The sequence below is a fragment of the Cebus imitator genome, unplaced genomic scaffold (genome assembly GCF_001604975.1).
Source record: "Cebus imitator isolate Cc_AM_T3 unplaced genomic scaffold, Cebus_imitator-1.0 Scaffold119, whole genome shotgun sequence".
Lineage (NCBI taxonomy): Eukaryota > Metazoa > Chordata > Mammalia > Primates > Cebidae > Cebus > Cebus imitator.
This window is the reverse complement of record NW_016107434.1, coordinates 1,034,002-1,043,084: the sequence shown is the minus strand read 5'-3', so window position 1 is coordinate 1,043,084 and position 9,083 is coordinate 1,034,002. Positions and strand designations below refer to the sequence as shown.

The 9,083-nt window shown below is 38.8% G+C and overlaps 1 pseudogene; it reads left to right on the top strand.

Annotated features, from left to right (window-relative positions):
• Positions 1-1,798: 1,798 nt before the first annotated feature.
• Positions 1,799-2,061, top strand: LOC108311940 (annotated as a pseudogene).
• The last annotated feature ends 7,022 nt before the right edge of the window (positions 2,062-9,083 follow it).

Here is a 9,083-nt window from a genome sequence, read left to right as displayed (position 1 = left end):
ACACACACACACATATAATTATATATATACATATAATTATATATATATAATTACTATATATCTATAGATGAAATCCCTATGGTAAGTATATATATTTACTATGACAATATATATGTCACTGTGGTAGAGATCTGATCCCATTTAATATTAAGATCATTCAACCAATTTTTCTACCTGAGTCCTTGACTTCAAATTCTAGATACAGATATATAAATATATAGTAACTATATATATAGTAACAACCATGTATATTTATTATATATGTATACTTACTATGTGTATACATATATAGATATACAGTAACAAATCTTTTTTTTTTTCTAAGACGGAGTCTTATTCTGTTGCCCAGGCTGGAGTGCAGTGGCGCAACCTTAGTTCACCATAACCTCTGCCTCCCGGTTCAAGTGATTCTTCTGCCTCAGCCTCCCGAGTAGCTAGGATTACAGGTGTCCACCACCACACCCAGCTAATTTTTGTATTTTTAGTAGAAACAGGATTTCACCATCTTGGCCAGGCCAGTCATGAACTCCTGACCTCAGGTGATTCGCCCACCTTGGCATCCCAAAATGCTGGAATTATAAGCATGAGCCACTGCACCCGGCCAGATTTGTTAATATATGTTGAGCTAAGAGCAAGGCAGAAATAAGAGTTACTCTCTGAGAGAGAACCAAACCAAGATTTTTGCAGAAATCATTTTGCAGTAATTATGGCATCCAAGAGAGTACAGGTGAATGTAAGCCTGGAGAATTACAAGAATAGTTAAAATCTAATTCAGGTCTTCTGGGTGTACATTTAAGTCTCCTTGGGGAAGCGAATAGAGGTTTGACTGCAACCTTGGAAGTTTACATCTAGTTATTTGCTGTCTTTAGAAACAAGGGAATGTCTGCATGATACATAAGAAAGAGGCAGCCAGAAAAAATGTCTGTTTCTTTTACTGTCTAATATGTATATCACTGTGATAGAGATTTGATCCCATTTAATATTAAGATCATCCAACTAATTTTTCCACCTGAGTCCTTTTGACTTCAAATTCCACTATCAAGCATTACATTAGACTGCTTAGAAGTCTAATAAATTCTTAGAATATATTTATGTATTGCTGAGATGAAGCCTTGGGAAACACCCATGTCTAATAAAGTGACTAGGTGTAACCTCTAGTTCTGTATGCATGCTTTTGAAAATAGGAGGACATATTAGTCCAGGTTCCCTGGGAAGCAAAGGCCAAGACAGGAATTGACATGCAAGAGATTTATTGGGGTAAAAACCTGCAAGAGAACTAGGGTAGAGAATGGGAGGAGACTGGGAGAATTATCTGACTCTTGCGAAGGAGAAAGGGAAGGCAGACTGGCAGGGAGGCAGCTGGGCAGGAAGGAGGGAATGAATGAATGAGACTGTAGTGCAGTTCTAAGCAAGACAGGAATTTGAATGGATTATTTGGTAGCATTTCCTGCTTCTATCATATAGCTGAGATCTTTAGGGTGTTTCTTAGCCCAGAGAAAGTGAATTACAAATACATAGTGACTGACATAATTATATAATAATATTTAGTATAAATATAAAAGAAAATCATTGGGTACTTTGATGAAACAGGTGTCTACGGTTCATATTGGGGGAGGCATATGGAGAGATTTTGAATGCCTTGCCTTACTTATGCCGTGGATCTTAATTAGATGACACAAGCCCATCTTTGAGGACCTGAGAAACTCAGCATGTCAATCAGAGATCTATAAATCATATGACTGAGGGGAGTTTGCCACATGATTTAAGAACATTATGGAGTGGACACCAGGACTCCAAGATGGAGTCAGTCATACCAGTGAAGGACAAGAAACTTCTGGAGGTCAAACACGGGGAGCTGCCAAGCCGGATCTTGACACGGGACTTAGCCCTAGTGGCATTGCCAAAGTGTTTTGAAGAGGTAACTACTGGTATTACAAGTACATCAACGTGAAGAAGGGGAGCATCTTGGGGATTACCATGGTGCTGGCAAGCTATGTGGTCTTCAGCTACTCCGTTTCCTACAAGGAACTCAAGCACGAGTGGCTACGCAAGTACCACTGAGGAAGGGCACATGCTCTGCACACCCCATCATGACCTTCTTGGACCAAGCTCCTCCGTAAGGAACACAGTGTCCATCGTTGCTGAATCCTTTCTTATCCTAATGGGAATTTACCTCCAAATAAAAGATGACTGGTATAAAAAAAAATGTTTTCACTCATTTTACAAAGTAAATTAGGTTTTTGAAAACTTTTTATTCAAAAATAATTTCAGGCTTACCAAAATATTACGAAATTATGCACAATAAAGAGTGCAAAAATTTATCTATTGTTGACATTTTACTACATTTGATTTATAATTCACTTTTTTTTTTCTTTTTTTTTTTTTTTTTAGACATTCTCCCTTTGTCGCCAGGCGCTAGGCTGGAGTGCAGTGGCACAATCTTGGCTCACTGCAACCTCCGCCTCCCGGGCTCAAGCAATTCTCCTGCCTCAGCCTCCCGAGTAGCTGGGACTACAGGCGCATGCCACCACGCCCAGCTAATTTTTGTATTTTTAGTAGAGATGGGGTTTCACCATGTTGGCCAGGACGGTCTCGATGTCTTGACCTTGTGATCTGCCCACCTCGGCCTCCCAAAGTGCTGGGATTACAAGCTTGAGCCACTGCGCCCGGCCCCACTTTCTTTTTAAATTTGTAGAGATGGGGTCTCGCTGCTTTGTTGCCAGACACAGGAGTTTCAACTTGCTCCATTTCTGACATAGGCCATTTCAGCTGTCCACATCTGGTGGTCCCTTGCTCCAGGGAGGTCACCACACTGATGCCTAACTTAGGGAAGACACCTAGTTGGCATAGCACATGACAGCCCACAACTCCTGTGCCCAAGCAATCCTCCCACCTCAGCCTCTTGAGTAGGTAGGACTACAGGTATGCACCAGCATGCCCAGCTCTCTCACTGCTCTTGACTTTTTTTAACCATTTAGAATAACTTATAAATACATCGTGGATCTCTACCTCTAGCACTTCTGTGTGTATTTCCTAATAATGCAGAGATTATTTACGTGATATATATTTGCATTCCAATTTTGACAGTTGATTCAATAACATCCTTTATAGCACTTTTTCCTCTTCAGTACAGAATCCAGGGCCAGGTAGTATATTTCAATGTTGTGGCTCTTTAGCTTGCTTTAAACTGGAACATGAAATAATCTTTTGATAAAGTAAATCTAATTTATTAAAGGATGTAAACTTTGAGGTCAGAGACTTTGGCAGTTCCATGTATTGCTTATGCATGTGGCCTAGAACAGTGCCTGGTCCATGGTAGCTCTCGGCAAATATCTGATGAATAAGTGAGTTTTTATGAATGTCCATATTTTCTTAAGAGGAGTTGGTATAAGTGAATTACATTGGTGTTTGCCTCTTAAGTAGAATTCATATTATGTTTAAAAATTCCTATCTGTACAAATAATTCAACGTGTTTTTTTTTTATAAGTAGATTTGTGTGCATAGAGCTTAAGTGTTACTTAAGCCTCCTGTACTCCCTGCCCACACCATTACCTTAAATCCCTTTCATCCTTGTACCAATTTAAACCTTTTAGTGTTGTTTGAAAGTGAAATGGAAACCCAAGCTCTTCTGGCACAAAGCTTGGCTTCCAGTGTGACTGTCCTCTGGGCAATGCAAAACATTTGCTTCCTGCATCAAGGGCTGTAATGAATCTGAATGTTCATATACAACTAGTAGTCATGCTAAAAAAAAAGTGTATGCTGGCTCCTCTGTCAACATGATGACTGACAGAATGTACATGTGGTAGGAGTCTCAGCGACATGATTTCAATCATAACTCTGTGAATGGAATGCCCAGAAATGCTGTCCATCAGTCACAGAAATCTCCACCTTGCTCCAGAGAGCCCATTACATCATTCCTTCATTGTCCGAATTGCAGCTTGTTGATGGAATTGAAGGATGGCCCAGCCTCTTGCTAGCCACACCAATGATCTCATTTCAAGAACTGGTTTGTGAGAGTCCTTCTAACTACACAACCTACGACTCTATTCTTAATATGAAATTAGGGTCAAAATAACCAAGTGTTCCTAAGAATACCTTGCTCATAGTGCTGGCTATTCATTACTCCATCAGCCAGGAAAGACACTGGTGCTGAGGCTGACACACCTATCAAGGAGAATAAGTACCATGGCTTCCAGCATTTTGACAAAACCTCAGATGTATGGCCTTCTTGCCGAGCATCTGCGGTCACATTGTTGGAGCATTTGTTGTATTCTTGTAGCTTGCAGCGCTCTGTAAGTTTGCTGTGGCTGAAGCAAGAAAGCAAGCATACACAGATTTCTACAGAAATTACAATTCCATAAAAGATTTTGAGGACATGAGGAAGACTGGTACTTTTCAGAGTGCAAAGTGATTTTAGACTGCAAAGAATTTTGGGAGTTGAATTACATAGAAGTTTGTCACTGACCTGTGTTCCTGAACTATGAAACATGAATATGTGGGCTTAGAAATCATTTATTTAGGTAAACAATTAACACATTTAAAAAAGAATACCTTGATCATAGTGTTAAAGAAATAGAAAAGAGCTGGACTCAAGGTGTATATATAGTTTGATTTTATCTATGTATGGAAAAAAATTGTGCAGAAAAAGGATTGGAAGCAATAATATCAATGTGGTTACCATGGTGGCTTCCAAGTGATGGGATGATGGATGATTTATAGTATCTGGTCTTTTGTTGTTGGCTACAAAAACATATTTCTTTGATGATCATAAAAACAGAAATTAAGTTAAAAAAAGAGAGAGGTGTATTTTTATAGCTTCACATTTAAAAATGAAATCTAAATTAGAATTGTTCTAAGTGAAAAAAAAAATGAAAAAGAAAAATGAAATCTAAAGAAATGGTTAAAATTCCAAGCCATTTTGTACCTCACTTTTCCCATATGCCAAGTGGGTATGATAATGGAAGTTATAGATTACATGATGGTACTACATTAGATAACTACATAACATACTTTCATTTTCGCAAAAGAAAGGAACCTCTTATTATTATTATTATTATCTATACTTATCTCAGAAGGAATTCTTTCCCTTAACTCTCTATTAGTCATGGAGAGAAAAGGGTTATAAATACTTACTGGCCTCTTGCCTGCTCTTTTGAAAATCTAACCCAGTAAGAAGGCAAAATAGAGTAATTTATATTTATATTTTATTTATATTTTTTTGAGACAGGGTCTCACTCTGTCACCCAGACTGGAGTGCAGTGGCGCGATCTCGGCTCACCACAATCTCCACCTCCCAGGCTCAAGCAATTCTCCTGCCTCCGCCTCCTGAGTAGCTGGGATTACAGGCATGTGCCACCACACCCGGCTAATTTTTGGATTTTCAGTAGAAACAGAGTTTCACATTGGCCAGGCTGGTCTTGAACTCCTGACCTCAAATGATCCACCTGCCTCAGCCTCCCAAAGTGCTGGGATTATAGGCATAAGCCACCCCACCTGGCCAAAACAGAGTAACTTTTTAAATGTAGAGACTTAATAGCTAATCTCCATCTGACATGTGCTTCCAACTCTAGCTTATGTTTAAAGAAGTGCTTATTAAGGACAGAGTTGATTCCTTGACTCTCATTCCTCTCTCCATACCCCAATAGAAACCTCTTCTTCACCAACAAAGCTTCTTTCAATTTCTGAATTTACAAATGTGAGAAAACCCTCAGAATATAGTATGTATATTTTTGGAGAATGGTCTTTGGGACAACAAGAGTGACTGACATCTGCAGTAATTACATCTGAGGTTTAGTCCTATAGGAATAGGGTATACAAATTGTCTGCAAATTATCCACCAGTCCCTCATGAGCCTGAGAGAAAATGTAAGAGGCTTCAGTTTTTCTTCAACAAACATGCTCACACATCTCCCTTTGCTGAAACACAACAACACTCAAGAGAAATTGTCCCTATAAAAATGCCACTTTTTCTTCCTTACCATTGTCAAATGTAGTGTTAGTAAATGTTCACATGCCAATTAATACCCTTTATCATGTGTCAGTTGTGTCTTGAGTGTGATTCAGAACAGAAGAGGCATATGAGCTCTGACTGATGGGTTTATAATCTAAAGAATAAATTGGGGGCCTGTGGCGGTGGCTTATGCCTGTCATCCCAGCACTTTGGGAGGCTAAGGTGGGTGTATCACTTGAGGCCAAGAGTTCAAGACTAGCCTGGCCAACATGGTCCTATCTCTCCTAAAAATACAAAAAATAGCCAAGCGTGCTGGCTGGCACCTGTAATCCCAGCTACTCTGAAGGCTGAGGCAGGAGAATTGCTTGAACCCAGGAGGCGGAGGTTGCAGTGAGCCAAGATTGCACCATTGCAATTTAGCCTGGAAGATAGACTAAGACTCTGTTTCAAAAAGAGAATAAATTGGGTTTTGTGCTATAAAAACACATGGTATTGCCTTCATAAGGTGCATAATTAAATAGCCTGTAAGGATTTGCATTGTTAACCTTAGTAAACACGTATAACTTGAGAAGAACTAAATATAGTAGAATAAGGGTAATAATAATGATGGTTTCTGTTTACAGGTCTTACTCTCCTCTTTTAAGAGTACATGAAAAATACGATGTTCTAGATTTTGGAATCAGCCCTTGGCCTTTGTACAATACCTGGCTTATAATATTGACTTTGTAAGGCACAGTGCTACTCAAAATGTGGAGAGAAAACTAGCACTGGTCCTCAAACATTTACTACGTGTCATGATGTAGTTAAGGACAGAAATTGCAAATAAGCCTTTAGAATCATTTATATTAACTTGTAAAGTAATTGCATGTCTATTGAATCTCATAACAAATTGGGGGCTTACATTTTATATGTCTGTGTCTTTTTAAATTTCATTTTTTGACTAATTCATTTCTTATTTCACAAATTTGTCCATGCGTGACAAATTGGGGAAAAACTAAGACAGTTTGTTAAACACTGTTCTAGAACGTTGTAAAATAACTGATGAGTTAACAGAAGCCACTTCTACACTGTATTATTCTGTTGAAAAACATTAAATTTACCCTGCCTCCATGGCTCCCTTGTGTAGAATACCTTTTAGTTTATGGTTAGTGGTAGGTGGGTAACAGCTGCCCGCTTGGTATGTTTTTTTGGGTTGTGAGTAAATACAGAACACCTGTTTATTCATAAGAATCACCTGTTGAAGAGAGAATAAATACGTGGATCAGAATCTAGTTCAGGCCTTCAGCCTAGAAAACTGTCAGCCCGAGGCTCTCAGCTGGATGGGCTGCCTGGCCCCCCAGATAGATCCACTGTGCTGTTCTATTGGGTGTCTGCCTCTCATTACCTTCAGCATTACCTGGGTGGGGGTCTCCCGACCCTGCTGGTCCTCGGTAGTATTCTTATCCTGCAAAGTGGATTTAACAATCGTACTTGCCTCCTGGGGCTGGATCTGAGAATTAAGGGAAGATATATGTATGTAAGATGCTTAGCACAATTCCTGATTTTGGTAAGTGCCCTCCAAAACATTAGCTTTTAGTAATATTGAATAACAAAGGCTAGAGAAGATGCCATTATGTACACATGGGACATAGTTTCTGTTTGCAATGGGGTTTCAATGAAATCCTCCATCTACACATGATCTTCTGGAATCAGACCAACTGATTTCATAGAGCAAGAGTTCATTTACCATTGACTTGCATGAAGGGACCAACATTTGGCTGTTGGTCTTCCCTGACCTTTCAGCATAACTACTTCATCATCATGGTGTAGAATGTCCTCCCACCCTAGATTTCCTTTGTTTTCCTTAAGTCATTAAACTGAGTAATTTCTGCAGGCCTAAACAACGGAAATATTCTGATCTTTATTGTTTGCTTGGGGCTTGTATTATTTTGGGGTCAGCGTAAAATGACTTGTCACTCAAGGATGGCAAGTATAGAGACATAAACTTTGGTTTCAAGAGATATATTACTTAAGGTAGTGGCTCATTGTACAAAGTAAAAAATATAACATCTTTTCTAGTCAAAGTGGCCTAACAATATTTTTCAAAGTGTGTTTAGGCTACATGTCAACATTGAAGGTCATTGCCCCTTTAACAGGCATCTGGTGGCCAAAAAAAGCAGCCAGCTATTTCAGGCTGTTTCACAGAATAAATACTTAACTGAGGATAATTCAACCAAAAAGTTTCTAAATCATTTTTGAGTTACAAGACAGTGCAATAGAGAACATGAGGCTTTATACTCAGAGTAACTTCTGTTCAAATCTTGGTTTTGCAACTTAGTAGTTGGACTCATCATGTAAATCCTTATTCCCTTTGAGCCTCGGTTTTCTAATCTGTGAATCAGGGGCTATAAAATCTACTGCACAGGGTCACTGTGAAGATTAAGATAAGGTATAACGGGATAATGACTGTGCATAATAGGAGCTCAAATATTATTAGCTCCCTTCTTTTTCTTTATCCAGTTAATAAACTTCAATTGTTATTTTTTAAATCCACGTGATCACTTTGAGACTCCATCAATAGAATCAGCTTTTACAATATATAAAGAAAATATGTCAGTATTTATTTTTAAAAACATGCATTGGATCTGGCAGATTCAGTGAACAACAGTCTGTTTGAAAACGTAACTGACTCTTTCCAAGGTCAAACATCCTCAACTCCTTTTACTCTGCCTAGAACTCTTTGCTCCAAACAGAATAGCTTTCCCATGCATATGACTTGGCTCAATCCTACTTTTAGTCTTTTGTGTTAGTATGCTTCTTGAAATGATCTTCAGATGCCTCCCTGCCAAACTCCATACTCCCTGAAAGTTGTTCAACATTCATGTCATCTGAAAATTAGCAGAAAGAATTCTGGTTAAGTGATTGATTCCAGTTCATCCAGGGCTATAGGTTCTTCCAGGGAGCTGTATTGGTCCCCACTCTGACACAATTTTCTTGCTGATTTCCTATACCTTTTCATATTTTTTCCATTCTTTCTCCCACTGAGGACATTCAGATTTAGAGAGGCTATCAGTTACTAAAAACTACACGTTTTATGGCTGATTTTAAACAGGCAGCCAGTTCTTTGGGTTTTTAGTTTGGTGTTTTTATTGTGT